The sequence below is a fragment of the Symphalangus syndactylus genome, chromosome 4, assembly GCF_028878055.3.
Source record: "Symphalangus syndactylus isolate Jambi chromosome 4, NHGRI_mSymSyn1-v2.1_pri, whole genome shotgun sequence".
In the NCBI taxonomy this organism is placed as follows: Eukaryota; Metazoa; Chordata; class Mammalia; order Primates; family Hylobatidae; genus Symphalangus; species Symphalangus syndactylus.
The window spans coordinates 142,529,609-142,548,843 of NC_072426.2; the positions used below are offsets into that span (position 1 = coordinate 142,529,609).

At 39.7% G+C, this 19,235-nt stretch overlaps 1 protein-coding gene and 1 long non-coding RNA gene across 5 annotated transcripts in view; one reads left to right on the forward strand and one right to left on the reverse strand.

Moving 5' to 3' along the window:
* Positions 1-3,423, forward strand: part of LOC129481229 (uncharacterized) — a 33,508-nt gene extending 30,085 nt beyond the window's left edge. The window contains exon 5 of the long non-coding RNA XR_008657297.2: positions 3,146-3,423. This is a non-coding gene — a long non-coding RNA (uncharacterized lncRNA). The remainder of the gene's footprint in view (positions 1-3,145) is intronic.
* Positions 1-19,235, reverse strand: part of SH3RF1 (SH3 domain containing ring finger 1) — a 176,657-nt gene that overhangs the window by 137,470 nt on the left and 19,952 nt on the right. The gene's annotated exons all lie outside the window — the stretch shown is intronic.

Consider the following 19,235-nt stretch of genomic DNA (forward strand, 5'->3'; position numbering starts at 1 on the left):
CACCTAAGGTTAGGAGTTCAAGACCAGCCTGGCCAAAGTGGCAAAACCCCGTCTCCACTAAAAATACAAAAATTAGCCAGGTGTGGTGGCAGGCGCCTCTAATTCCAGCTACTCAGGGGGCTGAGGGAGGGGAATCACTTGAACCCAGGAGGCAGAGGTTGCAGTGAGCCGAGGTCATGCCACTGCACTCCAGCCTGGGGAACAGAGCAAGACTCCATCTCAAAAAAAAAAAAAAAAGAAAAAAAAGTAAACCGTGGTTTATTCAGAACAGTTGGTAAATGGGATATTCTGCTTAATTTAACATTCCGGTTATCAGGAAGTCAACATGTACAGTAGCATATATATAATAAAATAATTACCAAATTTCAAAGAATTAGAATAAAATAATTTAAAACTAAAACTATATTGAGTATGATTATTCATAGTCATCATTTCAACAGCTATTGATAACTAACGTTTATTGAAGGCTTATCACAGGACAGGTACTTTTCAAAGTGTTTTATATCTATTAACTCGTTGCATTACACTTTACTTCATTTAACTCATTGATAAACACGAATTGTCATTGTAAGTCATAAAAAACAAATCTGGTTGTCTTAAATGGCTTTGGTTGTTTGGCTTCTGGAAAAATGGAAGTTATATTTGACTGCAATAATTCATTGACTGATTTTCTTCATTGCCTCCAGATAATGAGCAACTTAATCAGCAAACCACCTCCCTCTACCCTGTTATTTCACAGAACCATTACTCTTTCATACTTGTCAGCTCTGCCCTTACAAGCTGACATTTCATTAAGAGACGTAATTGAAAATCTAGCTTTCAGGTAAGTCTGAGGGTCTTCCTTCCCCCACGATTTCTCTATTTCCGCCCCTGCCTCAGAGCAGCTATAAACCACTTTCTGTCCCTGTTAGTTACCATCTGCTTCCCCATCCTGTATTCTGAGATACCCTCCAACTGCCATTCTGATTCACAGCTGAAAAGCACTCCTGATTTTTTGTTGTTGTTTTTCCTTTCCGACGTCACTCTGTTAACTCTCAGTCTCTGTTTAGTCCACCGGAACACCCCTGAGAAAGCAGTGTCCTCATACAAATTATTCTAGAAGAGTGGATCTCCACCGGGGGCAATTTTGCTCATCCCCACCTGCCAGGAACGTGTGACAATGTCAATTTTTTTTTAATTGTCCCACCTGGGATAATTAATCAGGGGTCCAGAAGGAATGTACCACCGGCAACTAGTGGGTAGATACCAGGTATGCTGTTAAGTATCCTAGAATGCACAAAAGAAACACCCTCCCCACCCCCCAAAAAGAATTATTCAGTCTAAAATGTCAAGAGTGTGAGGTTGAGAAACCCTGGTTTAGAATATGATCTCAGACCAAATACCATGGTCTTCCAGTTCTCCCCTGAAGCAAATTAAAACATAACTCCTCAAATATACTGCCATAGCAACTTAAGAACATTTTGGTGAAGTTCATTTGGGTGAAGAACATTTACATCTAAACAATGATATCCTAATAGCTGCTTTCATGGGTGAGAATTAATTAACACACTTCTAACACTGGACTTGCCATTTAATAGACTTTGCTATACCTCACGGCACAGCTTTGGTAGAAAGTACTGCCTGGCATTGTTTGGAAACACCCTCATACCATTTCCAATAGATCATTACAATGATATTTACTACAAGAATCTACCTGTATTTTTTTGTACTCTAAGGGATCTTTTCTATTAAAAACAATTCACGGTAAATTGATTTCTATTTCTAAGTCAGGGTTTCTCAGTCTTGGCACTACTGACATTTGGGCCTGATAGTTGTTTGTTGGGGAGTGCGGCTGTCCTGTGCATGGTAGGACGCACAGCATTTCTGGCCTCTACCCACAAGATGCCAGTAGCAACCCCCTCCCCTGCACCCCATGACAAAATGTCTCCAGACATTACCAAATGTCCCCTAAGAGGCAAGATCACTCCCATACGCCCATTGAGAATCACCGTTTTAGAGGGTTTTTTTTTTAATCAACTTCTAATTTAAGTTTCCCACATCTAGATTTTGATATATTGGGTTTGCTAGGTACAAATATATTGAATAACTAAACCAACAAATTCCTGTATGTTGATATTCTTAAAACAGAATTCCTCCTATAATCCTACTGTGCAAAATAAGAATGAATACAAATGGAAATTTTAAACACTAAACAGTACCCAAGTATTATGATCATCTAGCTTACATAACAACACAGTGATATCCTTACAGACTAAACTGGTCATCAAAGTATTTTGTTTATGGTTAAGTTTTTAGCGATGTCATTTACTCTCTGGTATGACAAAATTCATAATAAAAAATAGTTACTACTCATTCAACATTTACTATATTAGTGTTTTATAGTGACATGCACACAATTTTTTAAGTCCCTTTCAATGATATGATAACTCTGTAAGACAGGTACTATTATTATTTCCATTTAAATATGAGCCAACTGAAGCACAGAAAGGTTAAGTAACTTGCCCAGAGTCACACAGGCAATCTGTGACAGAGCTGGCATTTCAACCCAAGCAGCCTAATAATTCAATCCACATTCTTACATGTTATGCTACATTGCTTCTCATATAATAATATGCCATATTAATCATTACATCAACAATGAGCATACATTATAAAGGGGTTTTACTTAATTTCCTTCTTTTTTTTGAGACATAGTTTTGCTCCTGTTGCCCAAGCTCAGTGCAACGGTGCAATCTTGGCTCACTGCAACCTCCGCCTCCCCAGTTCAAGCCTCAGCCTCCTGAGTAGCTGGGATTACAGGTGTGTGCCACCACAACCAGCTAATTTTTGTGTTTTTAGAAGAGACAGGGTTTCACCATGTTGGCCAGGCTGGTCTCAAACTCCTGACCTCAGGTGATCCGCCCGCCTCAGCCTCCCAAAGTGCTGGGATTACAGGCGTGAGCCACCGTGCCTGACCTACTTAATTTCTTTCAATGACATTTCTTCTGCACCCTAAGTGACAAAACTGTTCTGGACAACATTTGCCTTAGGATCCTTGCCACGTGTTTTCTGACAGTTCCAGCCACTGGCACAGCATCTGTAGCCCAATCACCTAGATCCCAGTCCTGGCTCTACCATAAACATTACAATTCTTCTCTCCCTCCAGACACATGGCAGGACTGCCCTTTCCGACCTCCTTGAAATGGAATCGTGGCCTAGTAACTCGCTTTGGACAATGAAATGTGGGAAGTAAAACATGTCACTTCCAGGTGGAAGCTTTAAGCCAGAGCTCGACTTGCCAATTCCCTTCCTGGAAGCATGTGCTGAGATGGAGCCTTTGTCAGCTGAGTCTCTGAGTGACTCTAATGACTATAATGAGGGATGTCCCTCTGCCAATCCACACAACGTGTACTTTGAGTGAGAAATAAGCCTTTGCTGTATTAAGCATCTCAAATTTCAGGGTTGTTTCTTACTACTCCATAATTTAGACTAAGTGATATCATTACTTATTAGTTGTGTGACCTTAAACAAATTATGTAACCTCTCTGTGTCTACTTCCTCACCTGGAAAATGGAGATAATAGTAGCAACTACTTCATAGTGTTGCTATGAGAATTAAATAAGTTACATGTACCTAAAACATTGCCTGGCACACAGTAAGAACCCACTACTGTCCCCAGAAATTCTCATGTAAGGTAACTCACGGATATCATCGCTCTGGTCACCAGTCTCTAACAATCTGAGATATGGATATGTAAATACATACATTGCTTCTACATTATTACTCCCATAATAAAATGCTAAATATGTAGGCTCAAGGGCTAACAAATAATTCACTGATAGACACAAAAGACTGAATAATAAAACCCAGGATATCATCTGTTACAAAATGGCATGGAAAAATATCTCCAAAAACTATAAAGTAGAAGAGAGACGATTGTATTTAACTGACCCAACTTTTGCTTCTGTCTCATCCCCTTCCAGTAATACATACATAAACAAGCACAAATATGCACACACTCCCTTCTCAATGAACAGATTTAATTTGCCAGCCAACTAGAAAGAGATTCAACAGAAGGAGCCAAAAATGTGGTGCCAACTGGCTGTGTGACATGCACAGTAATGTCTCCTAATAAACCAACACCTGACGTCTAGTAAGTGGGAATACAATAAGCAGAAGAGGAGTGATGTGATGTGGGAAATCAACCTGAAATGTTCCCAGACACATGGCGAAGGTGATTTGAAAGTCATACTTAGACTCATGGATTATTTTCAAAAGCATTAATTTTCCAGAGGTGATTTTCACCAGGTGTTTATTTACCTGGGGGACAATTAAAGCTGATTTCAGGCTGGGCATGGCGGCTCATGCCTGTAATCACAACACTTCGGGAGGTGGAAGTGGGAGGATGGCTTGAGGTCAGGAGTTCAAGACCAGCTTGGGCAATACAGCCCAACCCCATCTCTATTTTTATTTTTTTAAAAAAGAGAGGCTGATTTCAAGAGGGGAAATACCCGTACGGTAGCTGCCTACATTGACCACCAGCATGCTAAAAATATGAATTTGGGAATTATATCTCCAGCTGAATCACATGTACAGTAAAGAAATCCAGGAAGTTTGGCTGCAGTGAGTTCTAGACAGATTTCAAAACTTATTAAGGAGAGTGCCTTAAGACCAGAAGAGTCAGCAAAAAGACACAAGATAGTAAAGATGAATACATATTACTGATAAAGAATTAGTAATAAGACTGAAGACAGTATACCCTATAGTCATACAAGAAACAAGAAATAAGCTTATTCAAGACCTGTAGGACCAATTTTAGCAAGAATCCTGCTAAATCAATTTATGAGTCCCCCCGCCCCGCACCCTTGAAATCTGATCACCCTTGATATATAGCTCCTCATCTCCCACCTTTGATCTGTAAGTCCTTGGCCTGCCTTTAGCAAGAGTCCTATTAGGTCGGGTTAGTAAGAATCCCCCTACACTTGATGTCTCCTCTTAATAATTTTCCCCTCTTAGTGAATTTTCCTCTCCCCTCACACTCTGCCCATTGGCTATAAATTTCCAGCTGTCTTTGCTGTATTCAGAATAGAACCCTATCTCTGTCTCCTACTGTAATACTCTAATGCAATAGTCTTCAATAAAGCTTTACTTACCATCTCAACCAGCATCAGAATAATTTTTCCTTTAACATCTCCAAGCTTGGTCAGAATTTGGGTGTACCTACACCTACCTGCACTAGTAATACTCCGCACAGCAGAGGAGAAAGGAACTAACTACCAGGTGTCACGGGCATGGAAGGGCGTGGGGAACGCTAGCACTGGCCAAATACAGTGGCCTCACAAGCCATCTTCACCTTCAGGAAAATGAATATTGAGCTGCCACAGACACTCTGCTGCCCTCTTAATTTACCAATACCATGAATCTATAGGATGCTCTGTTCCAAACACCCAGTACATTCTTATACATCTTGTCCTGATAGATGCCTGTGAGGTAGGCAGGGCTGAGAATTATGAATTGTTGTCTATCAGGCTGAACTGACTTTCTGAAAATTGAAGTTGACAGCAATAAGGTCAAGAATCAGCTCTGTGCTGTTTTGACGGAGTGAGTCATTGCCTCCTTGAATCTGGCACATACCAGCCAACAACACTGTCAAGGTTTGTTCTTCCGCATGGTCTAACTGCTAAATACAAAGTATTCTAGGTTTGTCAGCTTAGGGCATGCTTGCTACCACTCTGAAAACATTTCAGCTGCCCTAATATATTGCTATAAAGAATTCTCTTATTATTACTGTCTTCCTCCTCATATTTAGCTCTGCCTTCCATCACTTCAAAAGAAGCATTTGTAGCTTCCCCATCCTCTTTCTTTCTAGTTGACTTTGAAGACTATCTATATAAGTATTTCTGGCATAAAACTGACAGGTAAATGACTTCAAAGCTAATTTCCACCTTCCACCCCTTGCCCTTTTTCAGTCTCAAGATACCACGTCAGTCCTGTATTCACTCTCAAAAATGATGGCTTAACTGCACAGCACCGTTCTGGGTCAATTCTTAAATATACTAGAATATACTTGATACATCTGGCTCACTTAAGTCATTCTTCAGCAATCTTTCTTCTTATTTACCTCCTTCTTCAACTTGGAAATTTTGCCTTTTCACAATATGTGGGTAGCCATTTCTGCCAAGATTGTGCCAACAAGACTGGTTATAAATCTACCTACTTTGTACAAGGGGGAATATTTTTGTAACCACTGCATATCTCTATTAAAACATGAAAGATACACTGAAGGCCAAGTGCCCGAGTGACATGCAGGAAAAAAAAAGCCGATATTCAGAAAGCCAAGCATACAGAGAAATAATGAGAGGTTAATGAAGTGAGTTCTGAATCACAAGTGCTGTTCAGAATACAAAAAAAAAGCCATCTGTGAGGTTTGACCTTGGAACTAGTCACTGTTATTCAGTCCATATGTATGTATGTTTTTATTAAAATAACTGTTCGAAGTTAACTTTTATCCAAGTTAACTTCTGAAGAAATAAAAAGGCATCATGTTAGGTTTCAAAAATTTAACCATTCTACCTTTAGCAATGGTTAGTCCACCTTATTTTCACACATTTCCATCTTAATGAAAATAAGTACATTAAAGGATACTCAGAATAGTGGCAAGGCATACCACAAGATGTATAGATTAGAAATTTTCTTTAAAAGTAATTAAGATGAACCGGGTGCGGTGGCTCACTCCAGCAATCACAGCACCTTGGGAGGCCGAGGCAGGTGGATCACCTGAGGTCAGGAGTTCGAGACCAGCTTGGACAACGTGGTGAAACCCCGTCTCTACTGAAAAAAATACAAAAATAAGCCAGGCGTGGTGGCGTGCGCTTGTAATCCCAGCCACTTGGGAGGCTGAGGCAGGAGAATCACTTGAACACTTGAACTCAGAAGGCAGAGGCTGCAGTGAGCCAAGATCATGCCACTTTACTCCAGCCTGGGCAACAGAGTGAAACTGCCTCAAAAAAAACAAAAGTAATTCAGATCTACAGTGAGAATTACAAAGCACAAACACTCCAACTGGACACTGGAACATCTAAGAGTAAAGTCACCAAGGTATTTCTTAAAATAATCAACTTTTCAAAAGTCAATGAAAACTTCTCAAGGGGTATTATAATAAATTCAGTTTTACTTAATTTTTTTTTCTTTTTTTTTTGAGACAGGGTCTCACTCTGGCACCCAGGCTGGAGTGCCATGGCGCAATCTCGGCTCACTGCAGCCTCAACCTCCTGGGCTCAAATAGTTCTCCCACCTCAGCCTCCTGCGGTAGCTGGGACCACAGGAACGTGCCACCATGCCCGCCTAATTTTTTAAATTTTTTGCAGAGATGGGGTTTCACCATGTTGCCCAGGCTGGTCTCAAACTCCTGGGCTCAAACAATCCACCTACCTCAGCCTCCCAAAGCTCTGGGATTACAGAGCGTGAGCCACTGCATCTGGCCCCCTTCACTTAATTATTTAAGAAAGCAGTTTGAGAAACTGTTCAATTTAAAGATACTAATGCGTATTAAGGAGTTTTTTTGAGTTTTCTTCTTTAACAAATACATAAATTGTATCTATTTGTAGTGTACAGCATTTTTAATATGTATACATTGTGAAATTATATCAAGTTCATTAACATATTCATCACCTCACACACCTGTCATTTCTTGTGAGAATATTTGAAATCTACTCGCCTAGCAGTTTTCAAGTCCATAATATGTTATTACTAACCACAGTCACCACGCTGCACTTGCCTGTTTTATTCATTACCATACTTATACCGCTTGTACATGAGCCCCTCAGTAAGACGATCCATGTATTCTACCAGACCAAACTAAGCATCACCCAAGCATCCCCCTCATTGCAAGGAAGCCTTTTAAGTGAAGTGAAGCTTTCCTTTTTAAAACTGCCCAGGCCGGGCGTGGTGGCTCACGTCTGTAATCCCAGCACTTTGGGAGGCCAAGGTGGGCAGATCACGAGGTCAGGAGATCAAGACCATCTTGGCTAACACAGTGAAGCCCCATCTCTACTAAAAATACAAAAAATTAGCCAAGTGTGGTGGCGGGCGCCTGTAGTCCCAGCTACTCGGGAGGCTGAGACAGGAGAATGGCGTGAACCCAGGAGGCGGAGATTACAGTGAGCCGAGATCGTGCCACTGCACTCCAGCCTGGGTAACAGAGCGAGACTCCGTCTCAAAATAAATATATAAATAAACAAATAAAATAAAACTGCCCAAGTCCATGTGAAAATTATCCAAGTTTACACACTGAAATCAATACTGGAAATACATGCTAAATACTATTCAGAAGCAACTTGAATAGATTTTCTTCAGCAAATTCACTCTTCAGCAGAAAGGCAGTGAACTTCACCCCCCATTCTACATAGGATTATCTGGTCTAATTTTGTAGGAGCTCTGTTTGCATTTTAATCCATCATCCACAGAAGTAAAGGCCTTAGGGGTTGAAAGCATCTGGATGTGCTTTGGCGCAAGCCGTGGCTAACATCAGCGCTCCTGAACTGCACAACTCCACCCGAGGAGACAGTGAGAAAGCCAGTGTGCCCTGGAGTAGGGCCCAAGTTCAGCTGCTCCAGAAATGCCTCTACACCAAAAGAACAATGTAGCTATCTTTCTAAAATGAAAAATAAAAAACACAGGCTGAAATGAAATCCTGCTGAAACATTGTGTGGGCAGAACTTGACCTCGTGGCATGGTTACTGAGATACTGCACTTCTTGGGAAATGGGGACTGGTTTCCTCCTGTGAGGCCCTCAGATGCTCGGTAAAGTGAACTTTGAGACTTCCCTCTTCTCTGGCCCTTATGGCTGGAAGCCCTAAGTCTGTTACCAGACTTGCTTGTAGTTAAACAGCAGAAAGCACAGCATTAAACACTAGATTTAAAATGTGAAATAAAATTTCAAGTCACTTGAGAGTTTTATTCAGATTTTAAATAAAATCTGAAGATTATATATATGAACAATGAAGATTATATGTCAAAGAATACTATAAATAGGATCCTTTGATGCGAAAGGAGGGATCTATAAATTCTTAATCAAATATTTTTCTATTTCAATTTAAAATACTTTTTTTTGTAGAGGAGTGAAAATTGTAATGCTAAATGATTCCCTTTCATTCTTCCCCAAAGGAGAAATACTCTGCCTAAACCCATCCCAATCATTGATCTGATGTATAATTTAATCACAAATATAAAACTGCTTTCACATGAAAACTTTTCTCCCCACAAAAATACCACTTGTGCAGCGACCCATGTTCTAACATCGTTGTAATTTTTCCTATCAAGCAATGTTTTTAAAATGAAATATCGCTTCTAAAATTATCCCCAGTGGAAAAAGAGATTTGAAGTATTAAATTCATATGTCCTAATAGCTAAGATTTGCACTTACATTTTGGATGTATTTTTCTTCAAACATTAGTGTGCATAAAAATCTCCTGGGAAACTTGTTTGAAATGAAAATTTCTGGGTCCCAGCTCCAGGAAATCAAATTATGTGGATCTGAGGTGGGGCCCAGATACTATCATTTGAATGTGTTACCCAAAATTCATGTATTGGAAACTTCATCTCCAATGCAACAGTGATGGGAGATGGGCCCAATGGGAGATGTTTAGGTCATGGGGGCTCTGCCCTCATAAATGGACTGTCCTTTATGAAGGGAGTGGGTTTGTTATAAAAGCACATTTGGCCCCCATTGCCATCCATCTCCTGCCTGCTCTCTTGCTATATGATGCCTTCTGCCATGTGATGATGCAGCAAGGAAGCCCTCGCCAGATCTGGCCCCTCAATCTTGGACTTCCCAGCCTCCAGAACCATGAGCCAAATACATTTCTATCATTATAAATTACCCAGCCTGTTATAGCAGCACAAATGGACCAAGACACCAGGTATGCGCATTTTTAGCAGGCATCTAGGTGTTTCTAATGCAGGTGGTCCTTGGACCAGACTTTGAGAAACAGCACTGCCTGAAAAAGAACTCATTTCCAAGATAGCTGTCCAGTCTTCAAACCCCTTCTCCCAATTCCATACTACTTTTATTTCATTAGACAGTTTTTAAACAATCTCTCATTAGCCTAGAATAAAGAAAACCTTTGAAATGTTATTCTCATTACAACTACACAATAAAAATACCAAAAGGCAAGGCATCTAAGAATGAGAAAACTGAAAAGCTCACTTGCTCTAAGGTATCATTTAAAATTAGAACTGAACTTTGGGAGGTCGAGGCAGGCGGACCCCCTGAGGTCAGGAGTTCGAGACCAGCCTGGCCAACATGGAGAAACCTCATCTCTACTAAAAATACAAAAATTAGCTAGGCATTACAGCGCATGCCTGTAATCCCAGCTACTCAGGATGCTGAGGCAGAAGAATTGCTTGAACCCAGCAGGCAGGGGTTGCACTGAGCCAAGATCGCGCCACTGCACTCCAGTCTGGGCGACAGAACAAGATTCCTTCTCAATAAATAAATAAATAATAAATAATAAAATTAGAACTGGATAGAATCTTGATCATGCTAGGCTAATTCCCTCAGTTTAATCTTTAAACAGTATTTTAAGCACTCTCTATTAGTTTTGTTATCTACATTCTCCAGTTACTTCATTCATGCTACAAGGTGAGGTAATGCCTGAAATTTAAATCTGTCCTCAACAGATTCTTGCACTGGGTATTCAAGAAGTCTTGCTTTCATTTACTGTTTTCCTATTTGAACTTTTTATAATCAGAATTATTTATTTCTTCTATTTATTTCATGATTTTCCAAAAGATGACTTAGAACATCTAGAAATTCCCTTCTGACTACAAATGTAATTTGTTGCACTGACTACAGTAAACTTATATTTTTAAGTTACAAATTCAGATACTTTTACTTAAATAACTGCAGACATGGCAAGCTACCCTGGAGTTGCCAAAGTCAATATGTGAAGTCTGTCTCTAGGGCAACAGACTAAAGAGTAGTAAATGAGGTTTTGAACTGCATTCCTGTTCATTTCTGATTTAGCAACAGGCTTCTACATGCTCCTATTATGCTCTGGCCATCCCTTTGTCTGATCTCAAAATTACATGGAGTGAGTTTTGGGTTGCTGTTCTAATATGTTTTAAGACATTCTATTTCAGTCTGTCTTACTGTTCTCATACCTGTTATTTCTAATTTTCACTACCCAGCAAATCATATTTGGCTGCCCTGCACAAACACACAAATGTGCATGCACCCACCACCATTTTTAAATTTTTCCATGTGAATTGAGGACTGTAAGTATTCAGCAGCTTAATTAAAAATCTGCAAACCCCTCCACACAATGGACCAGTGCTGATTCAGTAAGTACTTCCTGCTGCTTTTGTAAAAGCTCTTCCCAGTTTTTTTTTTAAGCCACTGCACAGATGATCTCTTTCTACCCAATTCTAGAGTTTCACAATACTTCTTTTTTGTGGACTCAAGAACACACTATACCGTCAATGGCAGAATGTCAATCAATCTAAATTCTCCTACAACCTAAGTTAATAATTTAAATTCATCTAACTATAACCAGCACTGCTTGGCAGAGAAAGACACACATGATCCAGCATCCTGACTAACCAAAACGTAGGTAGAAAGAGTTAACCTAAACTGATATGTAAAGGACATTTTACAAAGTAACATAGGACAGAATTTTTTTAAATTGCACATGTGTTACCAAAACACAATGACAACCCCACAGTGCTGCACTTTTCTAAACTTTATCAGTGGCTTTTTGCTGTTGTTATAACCTGTTGATTAATCTTTAGATTGTACTATTATTTAACATTTTATTAATTTAAAAGTGGTATATAAGACTGTGTGAAAAAAGGTAAAAGTTAACAAACCAAAAATACAAGTCATCCAGTTTTTAGAAAAGGTTTTGCAAAATAAAAGTTGCTTATTTATACAGATCACCTGACATACAGAAGTAAATATACTACAGTACATATATTCTGTAAGTGGATATTCCATCTTAATGATAGTAGGATTGGCAATAAACATCTGCTAAAATAATATATCTATCATGCTACATTATAAACCAATATACTAAATTGGTCTAGATTTTGAAAGAAGCTGTTTATATTTATAAGAAGAGTAACTTGTTTCAAAGAACAAAGCAACAATCAACTTATTTTTTTTTTTTAATTATAATTTAGGTTTTAGGGTACATGTGCACAATGTGCAGGTTTGTTACATATGTATCCATGTGCCATGTTGATTTCCTGTACCCATTAACTTGTCATTTAGCATTAGGTATATCTCCTAATGCTGTCCCTCCCCCCTCCCCCCACCCCACAACAGTCCCTGGAGTGTGATGTTCCCCTTCCTGTGTCCATGAGTTCTCATTGTTCAATTCCCACCTATGAGTGAGAACATGCGGTGTTTGGTTTTTTGTCCTTGCGATAGTTTACTGAGAATGATGTTTTCCAGTTTCATCCATGTCCCTACAAAGGACACGAACTCATCATTTTTTATGGCTGCATAGTATTCCATGGTGTATATGTGCCACATTTTCTTAATCCAGTCTATCGTTGTTGGACATTTGGGTTGGTTCCAAGTCTTTGCTATTGTGAATAGTGCCGCAATAAACATACGTGTGCATGTGTCTTTATAGCAGCATGATTTATAGTCCTTTGGGTATATACCCAGTAATGGGATGGCTGGGTCAAATGGTATTTCTAGTTCTAGATCCCTGAGGAATCGCCACACTGACTTCTCTAGGAATCCAACTTACAAGGGATGTGAAGGACCTCTTCAAGGAGAACTACAAACCACTGCTCAACGAAATAAAAGAGGATACAAACAAATGGAAGAACATTCCATGCTCATGGGTTGGAAGAATCAATATCGTGAAAATGGCCATACTGCCCAAGGTAATTTATAGATTCAATGCCATCCCCATCAAGCTACCCATGACTTTCTTCACAGAATTGGAAAAAACTACTTTAAAGTTCATATGGAACCAAAAAAGAGCCCGCATCGCCAAGTCAATCCTAAGCCAAAAGAACAAAGCTGGAGGCATCACGCTACCTGACTTCAAACTATACTACAAGGCTACAGTAACCAAAACAGCATGGTACTGGTACCACAACAGAGACATAGATCAATGGAACAATCAACTTATTAAATACAACTTTAACTCTACCAACTACTAACTGTGAAGTCAGAACTGGATGGATGTTGAGTAACCTCAAACAAGAAAATAAAATGGAACTTCCTCTTCTGAGCAAACCTACTTAGATTTAAGCCTCTATCTATGGATAAAAATGTGAACATCAGAAGGCCCTAATGATTGTGTATACTCAAGTCACAACAAAAGCCATGTTGACCAACAGTCTACATATTTAAATGTCCATGTTTCAATTATCCATCTAAATTTATCTATATAGTTCACTAAAATTTACTATATTTTGATAGCACATAGATGACATAAGCTTATGTCCTTATACCAGGGGTAGCAAAAACAGTCCAGAAAACAAAGCTCCAACTGGTCTAACATCATCAACTAACTGTCCTCAAGATCCCATTCTTGCCTACTTGGAGAAAACCGGATAATCCACCTATAAATATAGCCATAATAGTAAACCTCAGCTTCTGCTACAAATAATATGGCCAGAAATACAGCAAGTTCAGCTGAAAGAAAAATCCGTATCACGGTGGTAGGTCAGTAATAAAGACTGTAACCTTGTAACTGCAGGATATTCTATAAAATGAAATGTAATTTGTAAATAATTTTTAATGTTACCAGAAACCAAAGGAAGGGCAATAGGGGAGTATTTGTACAAGACCACCTTCAATAGATTCTTCCAATAAAACCGAATGTACTGAAAAGTGGTCACATTAGTTTTTAATCAAAGGCAGGCAAGACAATCATAAACATCTAAGCTCATTCACCTGTTCAAATACCAATTGCTTAAGTCAAAAAGGAAAATACAGTCTGCCAGGCGTGTCATATCCACTTTAAGTCAGAGCAACTGAAGATGTGATGGGTATAAAACTACTACAGAAGCCCAGATGACACTTTCACTGGCCCCTCTGAACCACGTGTCTGAAGTTGGCAAAGTCATTCATGCAAATGGTATATTATTAGGCAAGGTGTTAACTTCGTCAAGTTTTACTTTGAAATCAAATTATTTCAGAATATTTGAAATAAGACTCAGCTATAGTTTATTCCAAACTGAAGCATGAGACAGGTATTTCATTAAGAGAGCTCAGATTTCCAAAAATAAGATTACCCAAAAAAGGGGGAGTTAACTAGAGAACACAAATTTTCCCTAGCATATTTTAGTACTTCCACCTCGGTGTGCTATATAGATATTATCACTGAAGTATCAAACTGAGCTAGGAGTATGTGCAACCCTGCTCATCTGTATTCTGTCACTTTGTTCTGCTCCACAGACACTGAAGAGGTCATGCTTAATGGCCAAAAAATTCACCACGTGCCTAAAGGAGAAAGTAGAAAAGGATAGGCAGGCCTGAGGGTGTGACTGTCTATTTAAGCATGCAACTGTATTTTAAACATAATTAGACTAATTACCTCCCAATCTTAGCTGATGCATCTGCACATGCAATTAATTAGAACTGATTTTAAAAGACCTGTTTGGAATCCTTTGTTCCCCACTTCCCACAAATCAAATTACCAAGGAGCAAATTTAATTTTTCAACTTTTATTTTAAGAAAGACACAAACTTACATTAACTGGGTCTGATCCACTAATGTAAGTCATTTAACTAGCAATTATTTCATTCTGAAACTAAAATCCCATTCGAATTTTTTCATCTATAAAATAATTCCCTGGTAAATATGACAATCTTGCAAGACTGCTATAGAAAGAAAAACTTGAATAATCTCATAGCTCTTCATCTAAAAGAGGAAGGGGGAAGCAATAAAGTTCCATTTTGCAGGAAAATTAGAAATGTACACTATTAAAGCTACCTTTTACCACGTGCTTTACTCTCCACTGATTGTTCTACCATAAATCAAAAGTAGTTAAGGCATTAAAGGAGGACTTCAAGGGGCTATTTAGCAGAGTAAGACATGATGTGCTCACTGGGAAAAGGATAATGACTGAGGACAAAAGTTCAGACACTGAAACTGGAGATGGGGCCAGAAGAGGACAGTGGAGAGGTTCAAGAAGAGGCAAACCAAAAGGGAAGAGGTGGGGAAAAGAGCAAAAGTGAGCTTGATAGGTTTAGACAGAGACTGCAGTGGTAAACAGGAGAGGCAGACACACTCACTGAAGGATCTTCCCCCAAATAAATATTTACTGAGAGAGTGAATGGTGGACGGCATCCACAGCAACATTAGAGCTATGTACCTGGTCCAGGAGAGAGTGATGAACATGTGATAAGTGAAGGAAGCCACAGAGCTGCAGGCAGGCCTGGTAACATGAGGCATGTATGAAGGTGTGAGCTAGAGCCTGGAGAAGATGCAGACTCCAGACTACCATGATCTGTGTCTGACAGTCTGGAATCTAGAGAGGTGAACAAAGTAGCATCACTTGCTAAATGGTAATAACACATATAGGGTGGGGGATAGGAGTATACAACTATATGGGCCAGAGAGAATAGGATTACTGTTCTGAAGACAATAAACGGGTTGTGGGCCTTGCGATCTGAGTCTGAGGAGGCATCATGACATTACTGCACACGATAGAAACTGTGGAGCTAACAATGGGAATAGAAATAGGAAAAGGGCTAATATCCAGAATCTACAAGGGACTTAAACAAATTTACAAGAAAAAAACAACCCCATCAAAAAGTGGGTGAAGGATATGAACAGACACTGCTCAAGAGAACACATTTATGCAGCCAACAAACATGAAAAAAAGCTCATCATCACTGATCATTAGAGAAATGCAAACCGAAGCCGCAAGGAGATACGCCATGCCAGTTAGAATGGCGATCATTAAAAAGTCTGGAAACAACAGATGCTGGCAAGGATGCAGAGAAATGGAAATGCTTTTACACTGTTGGTGGGAGTGTAAATTAGTTCAACCACTGTGGAAGACAGTGTGGCACTTCCTCAAGGATCTAGAGCCAGAAATACCATTTGACCCAGCAATCCCATTACTGGATATATACCCAAAGGATTACAAATAATTCTACTATAAAGACACATGCACACGTATGTTTACTGCAGCACTATTTACAATACCAAAGACTTGGAACCAACCCAAATGCCCATCAATGATAGACTGGATAAGGAAAATGTGGCACATATGCATTATGGAATACTATGCAGCCATAAAAAAGAATGAGTTCATGTCCTTTGCAGGGACATGGATGAAGCTGAAACCATCATTCTCAGCAAACTAACACAGCAACAGAAAACCAAACACCCCATGTTCTCACTCATAAGTGGGAGTTGAATAATGAAAACACATGGATACAGGGAGGGGAACATCACAAACCAGGGCCTGTTGTGGGGTTGGGGACAAGGAAAGGGAGAGCATTAGGACAAATACCTAATGCATGCCAGGCTCAAAATCTAGATGACGGGTTGACAGGTGCAGCAAACCACCACGGCACATGTATACTTATGTAACAAACCTGCACATTCTGTACATGTATCCCAGAACTTAAAGTGAAATTTTTAAAAAATTTTTAAAAGTAATAGGAAAAGGGGAAACATCCACGTGGGCAGTCCAGTTTCCCAATCTGGAACTTGGGGCCGTTCACCTGGTGGGTGTCTGTGACTATTCGGACACAGACAACAAAGGCTACTCCAGATTGAAGTGCACTGCTTACTTTCAGTGACCTCATAGAACTACTCAACATTATTTCTGGTGATTCCTGTGCTATGGTTTGAATGGGTCCACTCCAAAACTCAGGTGTTGCCAATGTGATGGTATTAAGAAGTAGGGCCTTTAAGAGGCAATTAGGGCCGGGCACGGTGGCTCACGCCTGTAATCCCAGCACTTTGGGAGGCCTAGGCGGGCGGATCACGAGGTCAGGAAATCGAGACCATTCTGGCTAACTCGATGAAACCCTGCCTCTACTAAAAATACAAAAAAATTAGCCAGGCATGGTGGCGGGCACCTGTAGTCCCAGCTACTCAGGAGGCTGAGGCAGGAGAATGGCGTGAACCTGGGAGGCGGCACTTGCAGTGAGCCGAGATCGTGCCACTGCACTCCAGCCTGGGTGACAGAGCAAGACTCCATCTCAAAAAAAAAAAAAGAGGCAATTAGGCCATGAGGGCTGCTCCCTTGTGAATGGGATTAAGCCCCATATAAAAGAGGCTTCACCCACCATTAGGTTAGCTTGCCCATATGCCCTCTGCCATGTGAGGACACAGTGTTCTTCCCCTCCAGAGAAAGCATCTTGGAGGCAGAGAGTTGCCCTCACCAGATAACTGAACTCACCAGCACCTTGATCTTGGACTTCCCAGTCTCTAGAACTGTGAGAAATAAATTTGGGGTTTATTTGTTTTTATAAATTTCCCAGTCTCTAGTTACAGCAGCAGAAATGGACTAAGACACTCCACTGGAGATATAAGGGTATTCTCTAATTCTATGTGGAAAGCAGATTACATACCAGTGCATGCTAAAGCACACAATTATCTGCTGGTTAAAAAAACATACAAGGATCCAATCCCCTCACTGGACACACACAGAGCAACAGTAGGAAGGATACATTTCCAGCAAGCTGTGACTCTTTAAGTAAATACGTGGGAGGAAGCAAGTGCAGATTAAAGTACAGTAATTGTGAGGCATATGACTGCAGTCATGTTTATGAGTGACTACACGGAGAGATTTCAATGAATTGTACATATAACCCATATAGCAATGATTATATTAGAAAAAGGAAATTCATCTCTGACATTAATCATCAGGCTCCAGACACTCAACAGAATCAGCCCAGAATATGGTTGTATTATTTTGCAAAGGAAAAAAAATGATTATCTGAAGGCTAATTTGAATCCACACTATATCAAATGAGGAAATATGCTCAAGTCACGACACAGCCAAGATTAATAGGTGTTTCCGCCCACTCCTTAAACAGTTTTAGGTACAAAAAACAATGTCACTTCTCTTCCTAAGAATATGTTAAGCATAGAAATTTGCAGAAATGCATAAAAAAGCATTCCTTTCCATGCTCTCATTTTCTGGTGTTCTGGGTAGTTTTAAAAGTATGAACACTGAAGTATACCAATGCTGTCAGCTCTAAAGGATTTGTATTCATTTCTGGGAGCTAAAAACAGAGATGCTGCTATGGTTTGGAATCACACTCCTCATCTCTTGGGTTAAAAAAAAAAAACAACTTGTGGCAAGATTATTTTTTAAATCATTCCACATTTATCTTCATAAAACAATACAAAGTGAATTGCCAAATAAGCATATATGACACTTTAATGTACTCATCTATTAAAACTGTTTCAACTTAAACATCTGAATGAATAACAATCATTTTCCTATTTGCAATATTTTTCAACGTGAGGTGTGCTCAGTAACATCAACATCCATCAAGTATAACTCATTCATTGATTTATTTGTTAAGTTAACAAATTATTATTGAGAACCTACTATGTACTAGGCAGTGTTCTAGCTGCTGGGGATATAGACAGGAATAAATTTAATCAAAGTCCTGGTTCTCATGGAGCCTACTGTCTATTGTGGGGTAGTGGGGGTAGGGGTAGGGGAATTATACAAATAAATATATAATGTGATTTTAGATAGACAAAAATAAAGCAGTGCAAGGCTAGAAGACTCATAGTAGAGTGAGGGGTGGAGCTTTTTTTGGATATGGTGGTCACAGAAGACCCTTATAAGGAAGTAACATTTAAAAAGAGACCAAACTGAAGGAAAGGAGTAATCCACATTGAGATCTGGGTAAAAGCTGACCTTCCTTCCGGGCAGGGCAAAGACCAGGTGCAAACGCCCTAGGCCTTGGTGGTTTGATAAACAGCAAGAAAGTCTGTATGGCTGGAGCAGAATACTTAAGCTGAGGAGATAAGGTGGAGGAAAAGGGCAGGACTCAGTTATGTGGCTGAAGTCTAATGGACCATTATACAACACAGTTTTGAGCAGGAGTGACATGTCACACTAACTGAGGTTCAAGGGATCTACTCTGGGAGACACAAGTGGATAGAAAGTTAGTTAGGAGACTATGTCAATACATAAAGCTTTATCTGATATCCTCAAAATGCTTTCACCCTTTAGGTTTTACAGGGAGGTTGGAAGGTAGGAAGCTACTTTTTAAATTTTGTTACATCTAAACAAACAGACATAAAG